Here is a 27,182-nt window from a genome sequence, read left to right on the forward strand (position 1 = left end):
ATGCCAGATGCCAAAATAATATCACCCCCATGCAGTTGTCAATTCAGCGGAGGCAGTGAACGCCATTTCTTGGTACAATGTCCATTTACACAAACCATTAGATAAATATAAAATCCGACTTATCGTACATACCATAAAAAGAGCTTTTCATATTTAGTGTGACAGTTTTGCTTAATAAATAGGGACTCATACATATATGTTTATGTTTTTTTTTCTGCCATTTACTAAATGTGAACCCACCAACAATAACAGCTAACATAGATGTATGACCACCAGTATAGTATGCATAAACAAGTTTAACATTTCAGTAACATTAGTTTATACCTAGACTGATATGATGACACCATGTATAGTAATATAATGTGAATAACATCCTCAAGTTGATACCTTTCAGAGTACATCTAATAGTTTTGCTGGTAATGGAGTAAATGTATATTTGTAAAAGTAAATGAAATATTGATAAATCTAATGAAAATTGCAAAATAAATAATGCTTAAGAATGCATATTGCACTGGAATTTAACTTAGCTACAATCTTACCCATTTTAAATATAATGCTAATCCAACAACTTGTCTGCATACTGATATTTCTGTCCCACATCCCTTGGATCTGCATGTAAGCGGCACATTTGTCTTCGCAAAACTTAGAAGTGCACTGTAATAAACTAAAAAAGGATTGTCACCAGCAAATTAAAAAGTATCTTCTGGTCCTTCTTGTATTTCTGGTTGATCACTACCATCATCCTCATCATCTGTGTTATATTCTTCTTTAGCATCTTCCAAACAAATGTTACCGTCTGGTCTTAAAGCTAAAAATGAAATATTTATGACGTTTCATAAAATGCTGTAAGAAGATAGGGTTATACCTTATAAAGTTTTATTATTCAAATCTAATATTTGTTGGTTTTCACTTACATATTAAAAGATTCGGATAAAAAAACACATCCAAATATATTAACAGGCAGTGGGATGGTAGCTTCATTAACTTTTCACTATCTATTACACAGTTACATACATGAAAACACTTTAATCACATACAAATTCTTTATTGAAAATATACTAAAATTTTCAATACCTGAATGAAAGATTTAAAATTGGCTCATAATCTTCATTTGACATATGGTCATCAGCTTTAAAGTTACTCTCAGAAACTTCCACCTTAAGACTAGAAAAAACAATAGAGTCAGGTCATGCTTAAAAATATTCATTCTTCACCCTCATACCAAACTTTAAAATTTTTGGTAGGTTGGTAGGAAATTTTTATAATGATGTTTGTGTGTGGGAAACTGTTTCAAATATGGGAAAGTCGAGTTCTTGCTTTCAAAAGTAAAATAATGATACAAAAAATCAAACTTTTTGAGTCAGTGGCTGTTTAGATCAGTTGCACAGGTAAGTGAAAACAAAAAATTCTTAAGAGGCCATCCATTTAGTACGTATGCAAAAATCTGGTAAAGCTTCACCCCTCCCCCACCCTACACATGCATACTTGTTTAGACCCCCCACCTGCGTACGTACACTTGAACACTTGAATCCCCCCAATCTATAGAATGGCCTATATTCAATTCACGTGGAAACGATCAAGGATTAACAATATTAATGTGTTTAATAAAACACATAGTCCACCGACGTTGAATGTCTGGCTGAATCAAAGAAATAAGCTCCGTAACGTTAACAAGTTTGTTTAGTGTCTGCTAAAATTCAAACACCAAATGAACCCAGTCGAACAGGTTACGTATTAGACAAATTATTATCGAAGTTTCACCCCACCCACCACCCACCCCGTTTATGCGTAAATGCATAATCAGTAGACACTCCACTATATAATATATCGTGTTCTGGTAATAATAATAATAATAATAATGAGGACTTTGTATAGCGCCTAATCTTTAGAAGTTCTAAACGCTTTACAACATTAGACAACACCTATAAGATAAAAAAACAATACAAAAAACAACATAAAAACACACCATGAAATTAGAAAAGTATTAAAAAATAAAAAACATGCTGAGACTATTTCAGGTAGGAAATATTATTAGGTCTTTAAGTTTGTTCTTGCAGTTGAAATGAGTTTTGAGAGCCCTATTGAATGTGATCACTGTGTCTTTGTGTCTAAGTTCAGTGGGTAATTCATTCCACGTTGCTGATACCTGGTATGGAAAAGGACGCTGTTCATTTGATTTTGTTTTCATAGTGGGAATAATGAGTATACGATTGTCAGAATAGAAGCGTAAGTATCTTGCTGGTGTGTACACATGGGGTGAGGTCGGATAGGTATGTTGGACTAGAGTCCGAAAGTGAAACGTAGCACAGAGAACACATTTTGTGTTTGATTCTGGATCAAATGAACAGCTAGTGTAGGGTACAATGCAGCGGGGAGGTGTGCTGTGATCGTGGTACTCTACGTATGATCCGAGCAGCTGTGTTTTGAACTTTTTGAAGTTTGTGGAGTAGATATTGAGATGAACTAGAGATAATTGAGTTAAAAAAGTCCAGTCTTGAAAGTACTAATGAACACACAAGCGTTTTAGTGGCATCAACTGAAAGAAATTTGCGAATTGAGCTGATGCGTATCAGGTCAAGATATGCAGCCTTGCATATGTTCATGACATATTGGTGCAATGTGAGAGTACTGTCCAGAGTAACACCTAGGTTTCGTACTGATTGTGTGAATTTAATGGTGGCGTTGCTGATAATTATTGTTTGAGGTAAAGGATGTGAATGAGAAAGTCTTTGTGTTGTGATCAGAATGGCCTCAGTTTTATCATTCATCTGCAGCTTGTTACATGTCATCCACGACTTCACATCAGAAATACACCTCTCTACACCTTGGATGGTAGCATCAACTTCAGTTGGGTGGCTAGATTTGTATATTTGGGTATCATCAGTGTACAATTGGTGAGACACTGGATGATGATCTATGACACTTGAGAGCGAATGAGTGTACATAATGAAGAGAACAGGTGCAAGAACATACACCACAACATAGATCAACTGGGCTGGAGTGTATTCCATTTGCAGATACAATTGGTGTCCTGCTGACCAAGTAGGAGTTGAACCACATTAAGGTTGTATCATGAATGCCAAAATACATGCTGGAGACGGTGAAGTAATATATCATGGTCTATTGTGTCAAATGCTGCAGACTAATTAAGGAGGGTGAGGACTGTAATCTTTCCGCTATCCAACGCAGATAGAATGTCATTAACTACTTTTAGAAGATTAGTTTCAGTACTGTGGCAAGGGCGATATGCAGATTGTACATTGCATTTGGGTTAACCATCCTCCATGCATATTTACTAAATGGACGGCCCCTAACTATGTCCTTAGTGTTGTTTGTTTATAATACAATGCATTCATTTCCTTTCTATGATAACCAGTATATCTTCATGATTTCAATTATGCATCTATACTATACTTAAGATATATTGTAATTACACATTTATAACTTGTAGAGAAAAAAAGTTTTGCAGGTGTTTCTTTCTAATTCATACACAAATACCATACACTTATATATATATATATATATATATATAAATATACCATTGTGTTTAGTTTAGTTAAATATATCATGTATGTATCACAATGATTTATTTAAGTTTACTTGCACAAACACTATCATTGTATGTATGCTATACAATTATTGTTTTTAGTATACTTACTCAAATGGGTTGATAAAACGTTTAGACTTTTCCATCATAACACTTTCCTTCCCCTGAAATTCTTCAACTCCAGAAAAGCTGAATCCCTAAAAATAATATTGTAAATACTAATGTTGAACTTGGAGTTTTTTTAACAGATTTTTTACAGAAAGCATTATAATTTATCATGGTTATTATTATGGGAATGAGTTATAATGGTTCAACAAATAATAATAATAATAATAATAATAATAATAATAATAATAATAATATTTTATTTACAGAGGGTGACTTATTTAGTCAAGGACTATCCTTCCTTGAGGCTCTTTACCTAAAATACCCACTGCATGATAAGGAGCATATAGTTCTAAAGCAAATATAATTTGCAAAAAATAACCAACAAAGAACTTTTTTATCTTCTGCTTTAGTTACGTATGTGCTCTTTTTTCAAAATGATTCATGTTCTTTATTATTTATGTTTACCAATGCCAGCAAATAATTTACAACACAAATACTCGAATTCATTGTCTAAATATATGTAAGTCACAAGAAAACGAAATAATATACCATATTTTTTAAAATGTACCATCTTTACCAACTTCAAGATATTTCACCAATATAGAATGATTCATTTCCACGTAATTAATACATTCTTTAGATATGCATCTACCAAAACATTTTTAAACAAGTAAATACACATAAAAGTTTAATAAAATGGAGTAATACTTACACAGCTGCCGTATCTGAATCTGATGTGGTTATATCAGACACATCAGGAATCGGTATCCGATAAACTGTTGACCAAGGTGTAAATATTGTGGTCATGTTTTCTGTGACATTCCTCTCTGTTTCTGCCGAATCTTACCGTTTTCCTTGCACTGCAATTTAATTCATAACTAATAAACCCAGGAAAAATAAATGTTTCATTATACACAATACTTCTATATACTTTGCAAAAAATGTCGTGCATAAAATGTTCTCAGCTGTTTTGCATTACTTTCCTTTACAAGCATCACCATTGACATTATATTAATTGAAAGAACAGTAGTGACTGCTTGCTACTAAAAAAAGTTTTATGGTTCCTGCGAAAATAAGATGATCCTTAATTCACATTTGGTAGCCTCAAAATCAGCAGCAGTACATGATGTTATGTTTTACACGTGTGTCCAGCGATATGCCATGTACATGATATACTGATGCATGGCTGTATAATTTTATTGCAAGATAAATGGAATGATGTCAGTTTCTATAAAATAAGTTAATTTCAAAAGATATCATAAAGAATTAAATATGCCGAAATAAATGGCGGTTTCACAAATTGGCTGTTCTTTGCAAAATTATGACTCACCTATCCAGCAAAAATGTGGCGACCTCTGGATTAGTTTACAGGCTTAAAGTGGATTTCAGTTCATTCCATCGGTCATGCTGTCACCAATCCATATGCGCTTGTTGTCATAATTAGCCCAGAGAGCTTTTTTTAATTCTTTTCCGTTTCAGAATCCGAAAGTTTTCGCTTTCTACCGACTTACGATCTAATAGTTTTTATTGATATTTTCATAAGTCACTAATCATTAATGTGTGGAATTCATCATTGATCTAGAGTCAACTGCACACGGTCGTGGTAATGTTTATTTATGCGTATTATTGCGTCATGGGCGATCACAAGTTGATATGCCAACAGTATTGGTATATCCAATTGTTATATACCAACATTTCTGCGATATATATATATATATATATATATATATATATATATATATATATATATATATATATATATATATATATATATATATATATATATATGAATCATGAATAGAAGCAAAAAGTCATACATATAATTATACTGTTATAAAAGATATACAATTTATCAATTTAAAAAAAAAATTATATAATGTTATATAATGCATTGGTATTACGGCCATTAGGACACAACATTATCTAACTTATCAATCTATTAAGTCTTTTTATGTGTGTATTCATGTCTCCATACACAATATCTATTGACATGAAAGAAAAATTCGAGTATCGAGTGATTATTGGCATTAAAATGTATTGAAATATTAGAGGAAAGCTGAGATCTCTATGTCATTTTTATGTGAAAGCTATGATTATTCAGTCTCTTATAAACTTGTTGAAGTGTTTGTCCAACATATTGTATATTACATTTTTTACTTACAGGTTATCAAATCAATCACATCAGTTGATACGCATTTAGTGTTATAACATAGAGAAAATACCTTTTTTGTATTGGTGCTACTGAAAGTACTTTCTCTTATGCTTGCACATTGAGAACACTGGTCTTCGTTACATTTAGATGACGAAAATTGTCCAACTGCGTATCAACTGATACGTACATACTCTTGCCTACGTTTGTACTTAAATAGATTCATAAAGTATGCTTATTTTATCCCTGTATGTTACATGAGATGTAATTAGTTCCGATGATGACACGGATATATACAGTATGATTATGATGATGGGTGTGGCTTTAGTGTCGAAGATGCCACTGACGATGGTGAAACAAACGATTATTATAATGATAACGACATCAATAGCAATGGCATTGTTGGTATGGGAGATGGTGATGATAGTTGTAGTGTTAAACAAAAAGGGCAAAGTTTAAAGAACCTAACCTAATCCTGTGCTTGGTGGGTCCACCTGGAAGCTTGTTGCCTCATGTCTTGGAGACTTGGTTCCATTTGAAACTAAGAGAAAACCAGAATGATCAACATATATAGATTATATTACAAATATCATCAGGAAGCTATTATCTGTTTATGGATATATATTTATACAATTCCATTGCATATATTTGTCTTTAAAGTTTGTGATTTATTTAATGAGTATGTGAATGTAATAAAAATATTTGATAAAGTTATATTAATCCACCTTTAGCCATTATGATGAACATGACCATAATTTGTGTCAATGTAAATTAGTATACATCATACTGATTTGGAAGACAAGGAAGTACATTAATACATGAATACTGAATCTGAGTGAGCACGTTTGGAGTAGTCAACAATATATCGAACGAAATGGACGACTGATACCAAGCCAGTGGGAGTTAAGTGAAAATGAGGGCAGTGCTACCTAGTTTGGTGAAGCATGTATACAAAAATTGTAACGAGTTTAGAAAAGGGTCAGATAGAAACGTAATGCACTAATAACTAAAAATACAAAAGTCGTTAATCCTAAAATTTGGGTTACACTGACCAAGTATGTATGTGGTTGCGTAACTATTTTGGAGATATTCCATATGGGTGTCTCTAGGGATACGGCAATCTGTTGTGACAGATTTAGAACTCTAAAGCAGTGCAGTTATAAGTTACACCCTAATTTCAGACGTGAACTCGTCCCAGAGAATCCAGGAATTTGAAATTATTACGGGCACGTTCCAGAGGTAGCAGGAATTTGACAAGATTACTGGCGAACCTGTCTCATAAGCAGCTTACACCTGCGACCTGGTGCAGTACGACAGCGATTACGATGTTCCTTGGTTGCTGAACAACATAAAGGTTTAGTAGGGTTAGCATTCGGTCTTATCGTAGGCTTTTGCAACCCCTCCATATCTTTGTGTACATATAACAGCATATTAGTGTAGCCAATAGCCGTCTTGACCTTGCTACCATATATTATGTGCTGAAATGACGAAATTATATAGTAATGGATATGTACGTTATATCTGAAAAGTTTGTAAAAGTTGATCAAATGAAAGAAAATGTGATCTTAGAGATATTTATTAAGTCACATCAGACGAAACATAAGTCAGCAGAAGTTACTAGATCATACATACCACAGAAGGCAGCTTTGAGCTGGCTACTGTTCTTGGTATATGTCCATTTGCTTGCCAAAAGACGTAGAGAGAATATAACCTGAGCTAAAAAGAATACGTAACCTTGCCTTGTCTTTGGGGATTGTTATATGAACCCGTGATCAGAATATTTATTGAGATCACTACAGGCAAGTTATTGGCAACATTACCTGCATTAGAAATAGCGAAGGTTTGATGTCCATATCGCTACATGGTAGACAGGAATTCAATATTTCCGGCAATTTGTCTGATTATTATTTGTCTTGAGATTTATCATTAGCAGCATATGGTTTGCATGTTGACACGATGTTAGCTAACGTGGATATACCCATATTACATCAATACCTTACACTACAGAGAATATGACATATGACATGGATCTCATCGCAATAGACATCTTATGATTCTCTAGCTATCTAGATTATTTTACTGACTTCGGCGAATTCACTGAGGAAGTAGTACCATCCTTCCTAAAATAGGTATCTATAAAGAATACTCTATCACAAGTGTTGAAGACCAACATGATCGTATTTCAGCTGCGACAGAAGATATCACCAACATGTATCCAAAGGGAAAGCCAGTTGTATTATGCCTTGAAACATTGTTAAGATCAAATACAATTACATTGCTCGCATGCAAGGCTATGACAAAACAATCAAGAGCGTCATATCAAACTTATATCGTATTATACTGGAATTAGAGACATAAAGCCCCATGATATTGTAATCTTTAATTTTGTCTGCAATGATGTGAAAAAGAAAAAAACTGTTAACAAAATGGTCATATCTGCAGAACAAATAATGGCATAATACGGGCAAGCATAAAACGCCAAAGTAAATTATAATTTTCCATAGGGTGGAATGTAGAGGACATCAGTAGGATGGAACACTGAATCAGGTTTTTGAATGGTGCTTAGAAAGTTGTCACTTACGCTCTCAAAATAATGTATCAAAAGTCAGTGGAACACCTGGTTCACTTTGATGTTTAGGCAGAGATTGCCATAAGGCTGGAAACATCCTGAGGCATACTTGAAGAAGAAACTTTTCATGAGCTTGTCAAGAACAATAATACGGCACCAAAGTTTAATTCAGGAATGCATTTACAGCATAGTTAAGAAAATCACCATCAGGCTTTTTAATTTTGAAAGCTGCAATTATATTGGTTGTCTTAATGTTTTTCATATTTGCATTGGGATACCTCTGTCTACTATACAGAATTCTTTAACAATAATTGCCATGTTGAATTATGCCGCACGCAATTAGGTTCCTATCTCGTTTTGATTTTTGTATACGTGACATAGTATTACTAGCACATAGATGTTTTATTTTGAAGATGTTGCTCTGCTTTTGAAAAGGCTATCTGCGCTGAGATTCCGACGCCAGAAATCGTCCAAAGAAAGTGGTATAGAGAGGAGCCTGTGCTGGTAAAATCTGCGGCGCTAAGTATCAGCGGAATTGCTGTCAAGAAAATGACATTCACTGGCAATATCGGTTTTTAAATCAGTACACTCGTTTGTGATGGTTCCGATAACACGCGATGATAAGGTCTTCGCGCTGTAACGTTTTCAAAGTGTCTTCTGACGGGATATAAGTCTATGATATTGTTCATCATATATAATTAAGTTTTAGATGCTAGTACTGTGCGTATAAAACAAAAGAATTTGAGCGTCACCATGTCATGGTACACTTTGGTCATGGAGTGATCGTGTAACCTAAATATTGATTCCATATCTTCTGTTGGATGTACAGGATCAAGCACATCAATCAATATGATATTGTTACTAAATGCAGCAAGAACTTTCCACCGTTGCTCAAGGGCCGCTGAATAAAAATGGTTTCTTCTGTATTTGACTTTTTGATAAGCCTCAGTTGTCTTTTTTAGCAGCCTCTATAATCATCTGGTTTGCCATCTTCTTTGTCAGACTAATCCATTATCTTTAGGATTCTTTCTGCATCATAATCTGAACCTACCTGTTTGTATAAACTTCCTATGCCGACGACTTTATGTTCTTTTTCAACCTTTTCTCGAAGCTTATAGCTTACGTTTTATTTCTGTCCATTTGACATGCTTGTCCATGCACTCATAGTCATCAGCATGATCACTCTCCACTTTTGTGTCCTATTTTATTTGTCGTGAGAATAGCGTCTAAACATTTTAGTTCTGAGCAAATTCTTTGTATATATTATTATAGTATCACATGGTCAATACATCGTCAAATTTTGTTTCACCATGTCTTTCTTTGGACAATAATTTATTAATTTTGCGTGCAATCCTTACGAATTATGGCATGATAAATATTATGTTACAAACAGCAGAACCACACAATATTCTGCAACGATGATATCTAACTTTCCCAGGATTTGGAATGTCAAACACATGCACCCTAACTTGTATTACACGAGACCAGGATAAAGAGTCGTTCAGCGTTCGAGTTGTTGGATGCCTCTTGCAGCCTCCAAATGTTTATCAATTTGCCTACAATCATTCTACGTTTGAGCTAAACTCGCCAACTAGTTACTGATATATGACAAAGTATTTGGAACCAAAATCATTTGCGCACTCATGGTCAGCATCCTAAGAATTGTAGATAGTCGAGGATTCAGACGAAACGGAGGACTGAAACCATCTCCTGAAATTTTCCACAAGGAGTGAATATGTTTGACATCGATATTTTGTTTTGTTTCCACGTCCGTATTTATCTATGGAAGGCATCTGCTTTATGAAGCCGCTTGCTACTCTAAAAGTAACAGAAGAGTAGTTGGAATCTACTAGCCTATCACAATACATTTCTATGGCATGCGTATAACAAAATATCATTGCAGTATCGTCATTTTGTTCTTTGTTCATACCAAAAGTCCCGTAGGCCTGTTGGAGTCTTTGGCACCATAAAAGTGCCCATAAAAGTGTTGTCAAAAGACTTATTGTTTGCCGCTTCTGTTTGATATTGGCACGACCAAGTTCGGTATTTGTTCGCTTCCCATGTTAATGCCGCATATCATAGATCCGACAGACAGCGGTAACACAATTTGCGCGGAAAGCAGTCAGTAAAATATTGAGCTAGCATTTGTCTGCATATTCTTTGTTGACAGATTCTCTTATCTGTAGGCGCGGTCACAGTATTTAGTTTTGTGCCAATATATTAAGTGGTTTTGTCATAATGAATTATTATATATAGTCTGCCTGCGAAAATGAGCATTTTTAATATTGATTCAGAAGATGTAAATCGATCAATTTTTTGTGTGTGGGCAAAATACGTTTATTCGATAATACTTATCCACTCATAATACCTAAGGAGAAAAACTACTAACCATTCCTCCCAGATTAGATCCTTTTAGCTAAAATGGTAACAGTTATCTGCCCACCTATGTGGCACCTAGACAGAGTGGTTTCCCTTTGCGATTGACGATAGATCCTGTGAAATCGTCAGTCACTACCGGAGCGTAACGAACGCTACCTATATGGAATTTACTGCGGGTATGCTGTTAGGGCGTATGTGTTTTATGATTGGGTAAGTAATATTGAGGAAACAGATTTAGCAATAACAAAAATGAGTTTGTTCTTCAAATACGTTAATCAATTATAATACCTCAGGAGAAAGTATGTGGTGAATAACCCGACTGGAAATAGATTCCATATGTCGGAGTGAGGATTCGAAAGGGAAAATGTCTCCATCTCTCAAATTCAGCGGAAGTCGTGAAAGTCGGGTCCTTATGAAGCTGTCGAAAGGGACGCAAAGGTAACCTTTTGCAATATGGGCAAAGTTACCACCAGATAGAGTCCTGGTTTTTAGGATGAACAATCTCTGAGATAAAAGCTGGAGAAGTGTACTCTAATATCCATACCATGGCACGGATAATAACAGAATACTTTCTCTCATGTGCAATATCTGTAGTCAATGTCCTAACTTCATGAACCCAGATGAGAAGCAAATTCATACGTGTAGGATTATTTCTGATATGCGGAACAGAAAGCCCACTTTATCCAGAACCAAAGTTACTGTGTTGATATATAGTCCTTTCCCTCTTTCGATGGCAAGAAGAGGCCTGATCTTCCTCGAAGCAACGGCACGAGGTTCCGAAAGTACCACTTCAGACTCGCATTGGGTCATCTATATTTCCTTGAGATGAAGTGTCCAGAGTTGATGAGAATTATTACCAAATTGTGAATACCCATGAACTGTAGCCCGTTCTTCGCAATGAAAGAAGGCTGCTTCATGAGTGATCCTGTCTCATCTTGTTGGAACTGCATGCAGACTGAGTCCATCAACAAGACATGTATTCGTGATTCTGCCTGCTATTCGCAAATGCGGTGAGGAGCAATGGATTGTTTGAGAGGTTTACATGACAGGTACACCAACGAAGCTATTGAGATCAGTTCAGCTTTTATCTTCTTCAGCTAGTTTAGTATCCATGATAAACTTTACTTGAACAAAATGAACATAAAATTGGATTGGTCTTTGGTTTGTCAGATATCCTCTCCTTAATGATAACGCAGTGTGCCAGTGATCATGCAAAGGTTGGCTTTAATTGTGATTGGTACTAGCTGGTTCTCGTCGAAGAGTCATAGTAAGTTAGGAATTGAGCCATGGATGTCTGCAGCATCATCATGCGTATAGCCTTCGTACGCCTTTGAGAGATTCTTCACCATTTGTTGTAAGATATGTTTGTTCCAAAGGATATATTTTAATAAGATCCAGACGTGCTTGTTTTGTTAAATTTGAGTGGAATACTCAGGATGAGGAGAAACTCCAAATATTATGAGTTCTTTACCACTTTCGGAACTTAAATTGTTGGATGAGGTGTGAATACACTTGACTATTCCAATCTATAAGGGGTGTATTGATTATACAGTCTATTTGATTTGGGGACTGGTGCGAAAAAGGTTATGTTTTGGCATTCCATCTTGTCGTCAATAGATCTGTCAAAGATTGTCGCCAATAGATCCGTCTAAGATCGATCCCATCTGGCCAAGCATTGAGTGAAAACCGAGGGATGAAGAGACCATTACGTTTGTAATATTTCGTTCTTGCGGGACAGTCCGCCAGTACATTAGGCACCCTAGGATATATCGAACCTGGACATGGATTTTATCGTTTAGGACATCACTTTAGAAATTCCCAAACAACAATACAAAGGTAGTTTCTATCTGAGATAAGTCATCACAGTAGATTTGGTGGACTTAATTAGAATTCCACTCACATTTGAATTCTCCAGCCACCAATAAAAAGCTTTCGAAACGGTTTTCATCTCGAGAATATTGATATGTATATAATAATCATGAGGGTGACCACGTTCATCTGAAATCCAGGCGTGACAGCATACTCCCGAAGTGAATAGAAACTTGTCCCACGTCCTCTGTGCTCGTATCCGTCCCGATCATGATTGCCAGAGATTGTAATTGTAGAGGTATCCCCGACGTCAGTCCAGCGAGATTTCGAGATGCTACCTCATATTGTGCAGATTGTGAAAGTTGGCTCAATAGTCAAAGCTTAGGCCTCCGTTTGGACCACATACTCATTGTAATGGCAGCCCAAGATATCCGCTACCGCATTGTGCAAAACCAATTAGTCGAAGGAATTATTTAGCTGATGGGTTGCTCTGCATAGGCAAGGAATGTGCCATTAATTAATTAATTTCTATTTCCTGGATGAGACATACTCTAAGCGTGTCATCGTTGAAAAGGAGACTGTGAATAAGAAAGAGGGTAGCACGTGATATGTTGTGTAAAAAATATAACTAGCATGTTGCTTTTCTGCTTTGTTGTTCTTTCTCGGTGAATTACGGGACTTCTGGAAGTCGTGTAAGCAGGTACGTTACAGCACGCTACTTACAAGTTCACACCGATTGCATAGTCTTGCAAATGGATCGAATTAATATCTCGTTGATGCATTATATCCTGAACCCCGGAGCGTAAAGGAGTTGGGTAAATACTCTTTGATGATGACGATTACAGCATTTGAAGCTGAAGAGATTATTGGCAAAAGAGGAGGTGAACTGAACGTGATATCGTCGATCCCCCCCCCCCCCAACTACTTGTCGTATCGATATGTTGTCTTGGTAAATCTTTCTCATTTGGCAACGAACGATTGGAAGATTCCCCCTTCCTTGATCTGTGATGTGGCGGTGGGAAGTGAAAGTGTGTAGTTTAAGATAGGGAGGTTCCCGTAGAAATGGACAAGTTTGTTTTCGTTGGCAGATACTCTAGTTCGATTGTTGTCGTGGTCCATTACGATCAGAGTTACATGGCCAAGTCCGGTCGTGTCGGAACTTTACCATTGTGGCTGCCATGACGTTTTCCAGTTCTTGAGGTATGGACGGGGTACGGAATATTGACCCATGTAGCCGGTCCGTAATTCATATATGCCAGACAGTAACTGAAGCTGTTTTTTTTTTCTTCTCGCCATCTCGCTGCTCAGAAAATGATGTGGTTTTGGAACAATCGCGTACTAACTGATGTTTTTGCCCCTCAACATATAATGCTGATTTTACCCATATAATTGCTGCCCATTAACTTCGGTCAGTAATATGCATTACGGACATTCAAAGAATGAAAACCAAAGAAAACTACACATGTAGAGTGATATTCAAACTAGTCTCGCCCATGTTCCAAAACAATAGAGCAGACCATAGTGTAACGTGTGTCCTGCTTTATGAATTTAGGACTGTCCGTAAGGTGTTACTACTTTGATAGATACATGTAAAATGTTACTCGTGGCCTATATATGTAGGGAATTAGAACGTCGCTATTAATACTTACGAAGTGGATGCTAAATCGATTCTAGCAGCAAGATTCCTGTAGGAAGGCCAATTTATCTGAATGTTTATACAGGTAAGATCACAGAAACGTCGCGTATAGTAGCTACATGTATGCAGTGGGCGCTGTGAGTCAACCATGTATATAAAACTTGCTTGAATGTATTCTACTATGGCGGAATATAAATTAAGTTTCTAAGTTTGAAACCCACATATAAAAAGGCACTGAAGCATTATTACTTATACTTAAGAAGTCAACGCTACAATATCCATTGTGAGGCAATGTTACATGTTGGAAAGCCCCAATAATGCTGTGTACATTAATACTAAATGAATTTTATGTATCACTCACCAGACCTGTACTTATTAATACTGTTATAGCAATATGAGGGTTCGCAATTGCGACCGCTGCTTGCACCAAATACTCCTAAGTGTGTGAAGACAGCAAAATGATGACACTGGAAAGTAAGAAACGTCGTCGTTGAAGACAGAAATAAGAGAAAAGTTGGAAATTTATAGATGGGGTATGATTTCCTTTGTGCAAGATCTCTTTGTCTGTACAGAGTGTGCCACTCGGCACAAGCGGAAGTAGTAACTGAAGATTTCACCGAATTTGAAGCCAGTCTCCATATCAAGTGGAGATCACCCTACATAACTGCCACAAAGTTGGGTAGGTACCTTTAAGCTTTTCTTTTTACTGAAATGTTTTAATAACGGAGGGCTGGAATTGGATAGTTAGTAGTTCCAATAAGGTTGTGTGATTAGGTAACATATTTGACGAAATCACAGCACAATTGTTTGTTTCCTGATTGCCATTATATTATAGTACTAAATATGATTATATAATTACCTTTGACGCTTTCACGTTTTAAATATTGATATCAGAAGAGAAAGGCCCATAAAAGAGTTTGATGGTGAGAAATATACTGTAATAATATTTAGAAACATACTAATTGATCGCGATAATATGAACAAAATGAATGAATATGTTTGCTCTCATGAAACAAGCCTGACTGATTGGACATCATATTTGTGTATAACCACGAATTGTTTGCCATCTTTTTTGTGTAAACAAGAATATAGGCAACTTTAAATGGCAATAGGTGTACTGGGGGCTAATGGCGCTTCCCGTGAGTCATGACAATAGATACAACAAGGCTTATTCAGATAAAAACAATTGTGCAGACAAAATTCGTTTCTTGATGTGAGCTGATGGCGGTAACAACGATACGTGTGATCCCAAAGCGTTTTTTTTTACCTTGACTGCTGACAATGAAGGAACTAATTCATTTAGAAAACAGGGATTTCAACGGTTTGACTCAAAATGCTCTATGTATATAAATATAATCAACCGACAGGAATGGAAAATAATAAAAGGAAGAGGTTCAAGCAGAAGACATTTATTGCTTGTCACCTTTTTTAATCACGTTACAGGAATAAGCCAGAGAAAACTGCATTTAGAAAAGGTCCAGTATGCGCTTATAACAGAGCATATTCTATATTAAAATATCTATATCTATATGTATTGCATGATGTGAGGTATAATTCTCTCGACGTTTATCTCACAGAGTATATAATAGTTTGAATCTTTAAGTGAAAAAGCGAAACGGACAAGCATTTTGGTTGACGATAGAACAACGAATGGGGCAAAGACTAAAAAATAAAATCTAGTCGATTGCTATGGAGGGGTGAGTTTCACATGGTACACATAAATTACGATTAGTTGAATACGTTGAACTTATCAAGCCGTGTAAATTAAGATGTAAGAAGAACATAGCTATTGGTCAGTCTCGTGGTGCACATAATAACAGGCAAATTAGTCTTAATCTAATGTTTCTTTCATATCTGTATTTTCGTGTGAAATTATATGGTTTGCTATCATACATTACGTCATTTGAGTGTGTGTCCGTATATAAGTTAAACCGGCACAAACCAAAAAACTGGCACTTTGTGAATTAGGAGGACAAATTAAACTGCATTACATTTCAGATACGGTAATGTATTTGTCTCTTTCTTGGCTTGGTATTGCCCCTGTATCTTTGACAACAATGATGCATTTCGGAATCGGACCTGCTTTGTGGCCCAGTGTAACGCAGATCAGATCCTGTCTTTTCTTAGTACAGTATATTTTTGTACAATCATCGTTTATATAGAATACTGAATCACGTAAGCTTAATATTTTATCCATATCTATATACTTCATGTTCAGTTAGGTACCTCGATTTACCGTTACTTTATATCAGTGCATACGGGGTATATAGTGCCTTAATATTTTTCCTAACAGCATATTGTATCAATAACTACTTATATTGTTTTAACATCGTTATATTGGGTCTTATATTTCTTAAAAAAGAATGGTTATGTGCATCTACTAGGTGTTATATAATAACATAGAGACAAATTCTTTTTAAAAATTATTATGTACATAGAAGATACATCAATTATAAAATTATTATATGGGTATAAAAATTGTCAGAGATTTAGGCGGAAAAAATACCTTATGTAATATATTACTGTTTGATATGGTATCACATGATCAACCTTTCTGAGAGAGAGAGAGAGAGAGAGAGAGAGAGAGAGAGAGAGAGAAAGAGCAATTAAGGAATAACTATTCCGGAGATAAATTTTACCCTTTGTCCACTGGTAAACTGCCACCCAGAACTTTCCTTCTTGAATAAAGCTATCAATGCAGCCATTTGAATACTGGATAGGCCATAGAAACCGAGTGACGTGTGACCTGCAGGCCTCCAGCGATTCATACCAAGTTACTTCTTGATTAATCACTTGTCGGTAACAATGATTTTGATCGTAGGCTGTTTCTACAAAACGAATCATTCACATTATATACTTCGCTTAATATGGATAATCTACACTTAAACATTTACATTGGTTTGGATATAGTTTATGTTAGAGCAAAGCCAGATTGGTTAACCATTGGAGCTTATATTTGCATTGCCGATCGTCATGTTTGTTCGTAATACATTTGAAAACATATGTTAATATGTATATTTATTTTTCCTTTGATTATATTAAGAACATGTTCAGTGGCATTGCAAACACACACACACACACACACACACACACACACACACACACACACACAACGATAGACACGGATCCGGAAATGACATGAAAGAGTTGTTTTTGCATCACTTTCCAGGAAACTAAAATTGATTACTACTACGACCGTTTCATTCAGCGGAAACGCTCTTTATAGGTCGTTCATGTAATGATAGTTTAGAAAATTACCGGCGATAAAGAAACTTAGGTCAACATATCTTGAAGATTAGCACAATCCGGCTCTATAAGCAAAAGGAATGTTGGGGTTATTATTAAATTTCGTAGATACAAAGTAAGAATTTGCCAAGTCACTTCCAAAACCAATATCCACTGTGATAGTCCCTAGAAACACAGCCACTACTATTGATGAAAACGTGATAGTTATGGTTTGCTACATCACAGCCACCAGTCTCTCTAATGGACAGCGTAAGTCTCATGTCGCAGCCACCAGTCTTTAATGGACAGCTTAAATGTTATGTCTCGGCCATCAATCTCTTTTATGGACAACGTAAGTTTTATGTCACGGCCACCAATCTCTCTGATGGATAGCGTAAGTCTTATGTCCCGGCCACCAATCTCTGTAATGAACAGCGTAAGTCTTATATCACGGCCACCAGTATCTTTAACGGACAGCGTAAGTCTTATGTCACGACCACCAGTCTATCTAATAGACAGCGTAAATCTTATTTCACGGCCCCCTGTCTCTCCAATTTTTAGCATAAGATTTATGTCACGGCCACCAGTCTCTAATGTACAGCGTAAGACTTTGTCAATACTATCAGACAGAGTGGTCAGTCGGATCCAATAACATGGTCAAGTCTTTTAAGCGATATGTCTTTTGTAATTGGACAGTGTGTCTGTATTTGCGACCATCCCATGTATACACTTAAATTTCTCTGTCATGTTTGTATCAACACGGGCTTTCACCGTGCATGAGAAAGACGGTGTCAACTTATATGCTTTCCTGCCGTTAGAAAACCTAAGATGTGGCTGTAGAGAATTAAAATATGTGAGCAGACATAAAGACTAAAATATTTATCGATATTGCGCACGTATTTACCTGAATAGCAGAAATATTGATGTTTCATTGTACATTTGTCTGGTACAAACTCGATACCTATATTAGCTGTACAACTGTAAGTCAGACATCCTGAGCCATTTAGAAATCTCCACTTTGAGCTTATATCCCTGCTTTCTGTGAAAACGAAAATAACATAAGTGTATATATAATGCTGATAAGACCTCCAACAGATAAAACTAAAAATTGTATATATCAGTAATGTGTTAAACTGTATGAAATAAATTCAATGGCGATGTTAGAAGTAACAAGGAAGGAATACCTAAGACTTTGGATAAATCCTTTTTAAAGCATGTCTAAAATTAAAACAAAGAATACTTATAGACAAACATGCACCACAACATCTTTCTTTGCAGATAAATGACCTCTTGAACTCAATACGTGTATGAGGATAAAGTCAAACGTTTTTCATTTTATACGTGAAATATAGGTAATCAACAATATTTTACTACCGTGACAAAATACTGTTTAATTGTAAACGTATGTGTTTATAATATAAACATTTACTTATCAAATGATTCCCTAACTTAAGTTATAAAGTTATTATTATTTATATTAAATATTCCGTAGGGTTTGATGCATGCCAAATGTTTCAGAGTCAAACGTTAATGTACATATATGTATAGCTTACTCTACTGCACAAAAAGCACACAAACAAACACACACACACTGTCACTGGAAGAAGCCGGGTTGGGACTGGATTAGGGAAGACACCAAAAGCAACTGCGTTTACAAGATGTTTATTTACAAAACGCAATTTAAATATTAATAAATGTGACACCAGTATAAACAAAAAGATAAGGAAAATCATAAAGTTCCTAAGATGGACCTATCAACAACAACTCAACGAGAAAAAACTCAAAAATGAATTTAACAAATGGAATTTCAAAACAAACGTAAATTCTTATCACCGATCAACAAAATAAAAGTGATCTACACCTCAATATGAAGATAGTCCTGAATGTATCGTTCATACTACAACATTGAAATGCATGTGAATTTCAACGTATCGTTCAAATAACGATTGAGAAAAGAATGTAAATTTGAATGTATCGTTCATATAATGATATTGAAAAGAATGTAAATTTCAATGTATCGTTCAAATAACGATTTTGAAATGCAGGTAAATTTGAACGTATCGTTCAAATAACGATTTGAAATGCATGCAATTATAAACCTATCGATCGTAATCAGATATTGAATAAAAGAATGAATGAAATTATGAACCTATCGATCGTTCAAATAACGATATAGCAATAGGAATGAATGCAATTACGAATCTATCGATCGTTCACATAACGATATAGCAATAGGAATGAAAGAAATTACGAACCTATTGATTGTTCACATAACGCTATGAATGAATTAAAATACGAACCTATCGATCGTTCACATAACGATATTGCAACAGGAATGAATGAAATTATGAAATGCAATAGTGGAAATAACATGGAACACTATATATGACTATCGTGGTGCCCATTTGACGTCCACGATGTAACTCAAGTTCCACGCGCTGTAGTCAATGTACATAGAAGCACCTACGCATGGTCCGCTCGTTTCAGTCTGTTGAAGGATCCATTGAGAGCCCTCACATCACAGACCCGATGGTCGCAACCCTGGTCCCTCGCATCGAGAAAACAGGTCCACTCTTCCGATCCAATGTCACCATAACACAGCGTATACATCACACGAAACCCGAGAACATTTTTGACAAAAGATACATATTGATATAACTCATACACAATATAGCGACACACACACACACACACACACACACACACACACACACACACATATATACATATATATATATATATATATATATATATATATATATATATATATATATATATATATATATATATATATATATTCATTATATAGCTGTTTTTTATATTTCCTTTGTCATCCACACATGTAAATAGCTTAGCTTCTCTCTCATTTCTTTCATTACGTGCAAGTTTTTTTTTTCCTAACAAAGAGCTTGATTAACTCAAAATGTTTGGAAACTTTTTTAATACTGCACCGTTATCAATCTCCTCGTATGCGAATGGGTGTGTGTATTTGAGCTAGAACATTTTGTACCTCTGTATACCGCGGTATTTCTAAACAGATCACGATGCGTATTACGTTACGCCATAATCATATTGAGCAGGGACCTGCCTCGATTTTGATTGAGAAAAAAAATCTGTCTGCCAATAGATGAAAAAATATAGTTCACGGATTTATAACAAGATAACACAATCTTATATAGATAATATTATTTGAGAATTTTTTCTTCTTCAAACAAACTTGAAAATAAAGACAATAAGATATTTCAGCTCCAATGAAAATTGCACTACCTCCATCCCCGACGATAAATAATTGGCCAGTACCTCATAGCAGATGGATTTAAAACCTGTAACAAATGTGGGATGATTAAACGTACACTATATCAGATACACTGTGAAAGACAAAGCACTGATATTACAGAGTTTGTAGATACAAACAGGAAGTATGGCATACCAAAGCCAGTAATTGTTTAGCTATTGAAAGCAGCAAACAGCTTTTCTCTTGAAACATTTAGGATGATTTGCAGTCTTACCAAGCAATACATATATTTAGCAAGTTAACATAAGCTATTAAATAGCTAAATATGATATTTTTTTGAACTTTTTCCTACAGTTACATATGACTACAACATCGTTCACAATATCCCATTTGGCCACATCGTTTGACATACATGAAACGTGTCAAGCATGTAATTAAGGGACATAAATATAAATATATTTTAGTATACAAAATTAATTTGTCATTAATATAGTTGTTTGCGAAACCATAATTATATTAATATTTTTAATTATTTTGTCCTGAAAAATGAAATTCTGTAAATATCCACCAATTTTTAAACTAACTACGATTACGTTATAGTGAAAAAGTATCGTTGATCATACCTATGAAGAAAAATACCGTGGAAAACCAGTATATTGGTAACATTAAACATTTCTAGTGTGTATATTATTCATAGTCGGCTGACGCAAAAATCCTAATAATTTCAAGATCAGAGGGTGCAGTCACAAACTAATGTTTTATCAAAATAAGTGTCGTCACAAATAAATAAACACTAAAGAAATACATGTATCAGAAATAAAACTTGGTTATATCAATACGCCATGAAGGTTGGATGCTTGATATATCTGTATTTTGATGTCGGAAGAATCATTCTGCAACACATTTGTGAAAGTACTATGCAACGATCACGTCTATCATGGATATTGCAAGCATAATAGGGGTTTCTACATACCTCAAATCAAAGAGTGGATATTACAAACGTATCGTTTACACAAGCTCTGATTGCATTCAGGTGTTGTACAACTGGTTTTGAATGTTCGTGAAAACAGTGCAAGACGAAATAGGATCAAAACACCAAACGTAAATTCACGTCTAAATATAAGGTTAGAGGCTATACTCGTATAACATATGTGAACAGTTGAGCTGATCACAAAGAATCCAGTTCGAATTTCGGCGACAATGCATATATTACTTTATCCATTCATAATTTAATCTTCATCAAGACGCTTGTACAAAATGATGACATGAAGAGATAAAATACAAACCTAACAGCTACGACAAACTATTTAATTTAGCAACGATTTCGGAGTTAATGGATTCACTGAGGATCTTAAGGAAGTATCTGTAAAGATGATACTTTGAGTTTAGATAGGTTCATGAGATATTTTATAGAACAGCTGGGAAAATAGAAAGCAATAAATAAATCTGCAGATAGTTTAAACAATTTGGTTACATGTTGTTGCTGTACGCTAATGCACTGAACGAAGCTTGCAACGTGGCTCGAATATTTCAGATGACAAATACGAATATAACCAGAATGCTACTACAAGTTACATACCGCGCACTATTTCAGCGAACCCGGTTTAGCTCAAGTACTAAAGGTCAAGGCTAAGGTCATCATGTACCTAACGCCAATAACTCATATAAATGAGCCGTGCATATACATGCATATTTTGTTGTTGTCTGAGCACGCTAAAAAGCACGCAATTGTTTAATTGTCCAACATATCCTAAAGTTTCCTGTTGGGAAATTCGTTTCTCTCATCCAACGGTATCTGTTCATGATTTTCGTTTATAAATACTGTTCGCAAAATATCGTAACGTCATTTTTATTCTTTGTTGTTAAATTTTCAGCCTAGCCGCATTTAGAGAAAACACCTATTGATGTCAAGATTAGTTTGTATTTATAGCTGTATCTCTTATTCTTTCATGTCAAGAATGATTACCTGCCATTTTTCATGCAGATACCTAACATAGAACCTTCTGTAGGAAAATCTTTTTTTCTTCTCCGTTCCTTGTGTAATGCGACGTAGATTGTCCTGTTAACCATTCTTTCAGTATTTTAAACTTTTTGTTTAACTTCGTCTGACAGTTGATCTATATTAATACAGACAACTGGACTTTATGACTGTAAAGTTGTCTTTAAAACTATTCTTTGTCAGCCATTTAAAACAGCACAAAACATCTAGAGAATGCTTTAATCTTAACAATTCGCCTTTTGTGCTATCAATAAGCCAGCAGTAATTCATTGCAACATGAACTTTATTTCGTCAATGATTTCAGATATAATATTGATTTCAAATTTATGTCACATTTTGTCATTCCCATTGCTGATTCAACAACAGCTAATTCATATAACACGTCATCATGTGTTATTTAAAATATAACCTTGTTTTCGCTAAATTCTTTCTATGTTTTTGTTCAATCGTGGTAGACTGACTATGTAAGATTAAGAGGTATTAGAACTGCACTGCAAAAGTCATATATAACTTTCTATATTTATCTACATCTAATTTGTAATTTATTGCTTTTTCATTCGATGTTGTTTTAACAATCTTGTTTTCAGGATTGATGAAGTTTATTTAAGCGTTATTGTCGTTGCATATACTTTGTAAGTCTGTATCATTTGCATTTATATGTCTTGATTAACAAGTCCATTATTCGTTATATCTGATATGTCAATTTTTGACACAGCTAGCTTACACCACCCGTTTATCTCACTCAATAGAGTAAGCAAATGGTCTTTATCCCTTGATATTGAGATTGCTATTTTATGTTGACTTCATGAACTATATCTGAAAAACCGCTGCATATATGAAGATTAGAAGATAGCCAACAAATGAAATCAAATCAATTCAAAATAATATACATTTACCTCCTTGCAATGCTTGATGAAAGAAGAGTCAGTTCCTTGACAAGATAAAGAAAGGCTGGTTGTCCCTTTTCTTATGTTTCTACATTTATCAATTTTATAGTGTCCGCTACATTGTCATTTGTCCATGAGTGGAAGTGACATTATTAAATATTCGCTTTAATCTGTATTCATCATCTTTTTTATCATAATCGCACGCTGTAGCGAAGAGTTCGCCTACGGTCTTGCTTTTATTGGTTTGGTCGGAACAAGATATGTCTTTATACTGGTAGGATCTTGCTTTTATTGGTTTGGTCGGAGCAGATCATATTGTTATACAGTTGTCCAAACTATATGCGTAAGTAACCCATATAATGGTTCTTAAATCTGACAATTACCTCTTTATACAGAAACAACGTCACTGGTAGTTCCTCCACATTTTAATTTTTCATCTTTGTCACTGCAATCCTGCAAACAGTTGTCCTCTCTAATTCTGTTCAGAGTCTGGTTATCGTTGATACAAAGACATGTTGAATGCTAGATTGGTATAAAATATAACATTAAATTTAAAATCACCTGCTCCTCTATATCGCGCACACAAAGAGGAACGTAAAGTTCAACAGTATCTGTGCTGTATGCATTTAATTGTACAAGTTATCATAAGTAACTACCAAATTCTCATTCATTCCGGATGTATGACAATGACACTTCAATTCTTTCTCGAATCTGGAATGTTCCGAACAAAGTGATTGGGGGATGGAATGGTGGGTGAGTGGTTAACTACATAGTTCCTTGGATAATGAGGCGCTGATCAGTGTCCAAACGAGGAACCTAATTATGTACAACACGAATTCTAACGTCGCACACTTCTTCATGCACACATTAGTTACCTCATTCCTTCATGCACTTGCCAGTTACCCCATTCCTAAATGTAAATGACGTTTGATGAAACTAGTAGATATTGCAGAGTAAAATACTTTCATAAACACACCCATGGCATGACAGATGTACAATTCCGTAATCTTGCACCCACTATTTTGTTTGATTAATGTCATATTGTCAAGGCGGTAGTCCATACGTTATTCATGTACTAAGACCCAATCGTGTGCTCAGAATTCAAAAGAAAGGTATGTTTTACTCATACACTGCAATGCCAGATTAATGAATTCTTAAGGAAGACGGGTGGTGGGGTTGGAGTGCACATTCCCATATATCTATAACTTTTTATATTTGCATTGTCTCGTCAAATAGGTGCCGCCTTGTACAGACTGCATACAATTTCCAGCAAATGGAAGCTTAAGTTATATGCGGTGCCATTTATGACTAAGATCGATGATATAATCTGGAAAATGTAACTGACCACGGAGGTTGAGTCCCCTCCCCTCGAATCATTTTAGATAGTAACTGAATCATGTACAGTCTTGTTATCTTTCTAGTAAAGATTGTGGTGGTGATGTGATGGAGGAGATTATTGATCAGATATGCGGTGCATCAGTTAGAAAAGTGTAACGATATTTGTAAATTTCTGCTTTCGATAAACGGACTCAAAATTTGATTTACACGTGGGTTCTAGTCTCTGGTCCGGACAATGTGGATATGTGAGAAAGTTGTCCACCCGAGTTCCTCTTCTACCAGTTATACTGATCGCCATGTATAGCCTATCGTATTTATTGCTATTCTTATTATTAAGACAGTATAAGCTTATACATGAACATACATCACTATGTGATGTGGTTATCTTGTAGGTAGATACAGACAGGTGTCGAATTATCTTTGACGATAACTTGATTGTTTGACTAATACACGGCACTGGCGTTTAAGAATACGTTTTGCAGCGCAAGAAGAATACTGAAAACATTTGGACTATAACGATAATAAACAAATAGCTTGCATATATTGATCAATTAACAAAATAATGATGATCGTTACCTGAAGAGCTACTGTCTTGGTCCCACACTACTGTAAGCAACCTCCTGGCTCATTGACATGAAGGCTTGTTTGATTTTGGACGGAAGCAGATCCAAGTGAATGGCATCCTGTGAATTATGTTTTGTTGAATGCAACACTAAGTTGTAGTTGAAAGTTGAATGCATCCATGTTATTTAACAACATAACAATTTTGTGTACTTATTCAATAATTCTTACATTTTGTGCCATCAATTTGTATATATATATATATATATATATATATATATATATATATATATATATATATATATATATATATATATATATATATATTATTAAATTTGTTCTTTAATGTTTCAGTCTTTGATGAGTGCCAAATTTATATAAATATAAGATTTTTACATTGAAACAATCAGTCATGGAACGATGCAAGTGTGAATAAAACAAGTAATCTTGTTTTATATTCAATATGCATAATGATTTCAAAATAGATCTTAGTAGAGTTACAACTCACTCTCACTTTGTAATAATTACGAAAGGTACTATGCCCTATATAAAAATAGGAATACTTTTTTAATTATTTTAAAAGAAATCTCTTTGAATTTGATTTTACTGTTTTGCCCAAATTATCTAGAGCAAAGGAAAATATATTCATCGTTATTTCTGGTTCTGGCGGTCGATGATGATGTTTGTATTTGATGCCGTCCAGATCCATTGACGCACTTCTTAAATTATCCAGGGTTATTTATAACTTCTAAAATTAATATAGGTTTGTAACGTATGGGTTTCCCATTGAGGCTCTAGACAATAAAGTACGTTTCTTTACAAAAATGTTTTTGATTGATTTAATTTTTAACCTTACCATCGATTTCAAACCAATCTCCGGTGGAGAACCCTAGATCTGGAATAATAATAATAATAATAATAATAATAATAATAATAGTCATAGTAGTAGTAGAAGAAGAAATTAAAGGTTATTGTTATCATCACCACAATAGTCACTTGTTTCATATAAATGTTATTAAAAATAATTAAGTGATCATGGTATTACTGATGACCACGGTAATGTTTGTGCTGACGATGAGGGGGGATACATATTTTGGTACATCACTCTAGAATAGATGACTCTTTTACCTGCTCGCTCACTTAAGATTTAATGACTAACGGTTACGGGAATTTAAAAAGTCCGACTTTAAAAGTTGTGAATCTGCAGCTTTAACCATAACAACCATAGGTTTCCAATAAAGTCTGACCGACATCAGTTTAAAAAAAAAAAGCTTAACAAAGCGTCCCAAGACAAAGTCCAAAATAAGTACTAATATTAATATTTAGGATGTAATGTAATTAATACTTTACATGTGGTATCCTTTGGCAATCTATGAATTCAAAGCGTACCTACCCGACTTCAATACGCTGAAGAGAATCAGTATTATTATGGTGTTCCTTTCCATAGCAAAAGACTGGTACCCTCTTTAATTCATCAGCACGATAGCCTGGAATTAGTTGTGTCACCTGCACATTTCTAAAGTAAAGGATAAGGGAGATTCAAAATTGTGTCAATTGTTTTATTTGTAGACACGAATTAGAAATGTCCTTATTAAAGACTTATACTTTGACAGCTGGGGATTAATACGATGGATTAAATGCCATGGTTGCCAAACCGCTTTAGAGTATTGATTAGAATAGCAATATGTATTTAAGATATGGATTCCAAAGTTCAAAGTATGCTCCACTTGTTGCATATCC

The 27,182-nt window shown here is 35.0% G+C and overlaps 2 long non-coding RNA genes across 3 annotated transcripts; both read right to left on the reverse strand.

Moving 5' to 3' along the window:
- Nucleotides 1-380: 380 nt before the first annotated feature.
- LOC149792378 (uncharacterized) lies at nucleotides 381-4,521 on the reverse strand. Its single transcript, XR_016423292.1, has 3 exons — nucleotides 4,368-4,521; nucleotides 3,659-3,744; nucleotides 381-808 (listed from the first exon to the last, which is right to left on the reverse strand). It is a non-coding gene; the product is annotated as an uncharacterized LOC149792378 (long non-coding RNA).
- Nucleotides 4,522-5,901: 1,380 nt separating this feature from the next.
- Nucleotides 5,902-26,962, reverse strand: LOC149792379 (uncharacterized). 2 transcript variants are annotated; one of them, XR_016423293.1, is made up of 7 exons: nucleotides 26,836-26,962; nucleotides 26,299-26,337; nucleotides 25,458-25,564; nucleotides 23,927-24,065; nucleotides 18,327-18,461; nucleotides 16,837-17,025; nucleotides 5,902-6,345 (listed from the first exon to the last, which is right to left on the reverse strand). It is a non-coding gene; the product is annotated as an uncharacterized LOC149792379 (long non-coding RNA). The 2 variants fall into 2 exon arrangements; XR_016423294.1 differs by having other exon boundaries at nucleotides 5,904-6,345.
- Between the last annotated feature and the right edge of the window lie 220 nt (nucleotides 26,963-27,182).

Source organism: Sinohyriopsis cumingii, chromosome 9, assembly GCF_028554795.1.
Source record: "Sinohyriopsis cumingii isolate HCF-2022 chromosome 9, ASM2855479v2, whole genome shotgun sequence".
Taxonomy (NCBI): Eukaryota; Metazoa; Mollusca; class Bivalvia; order Unionida; family Unionidae; genus Sinohyriopsis; species Sinohyriopsis cumingii.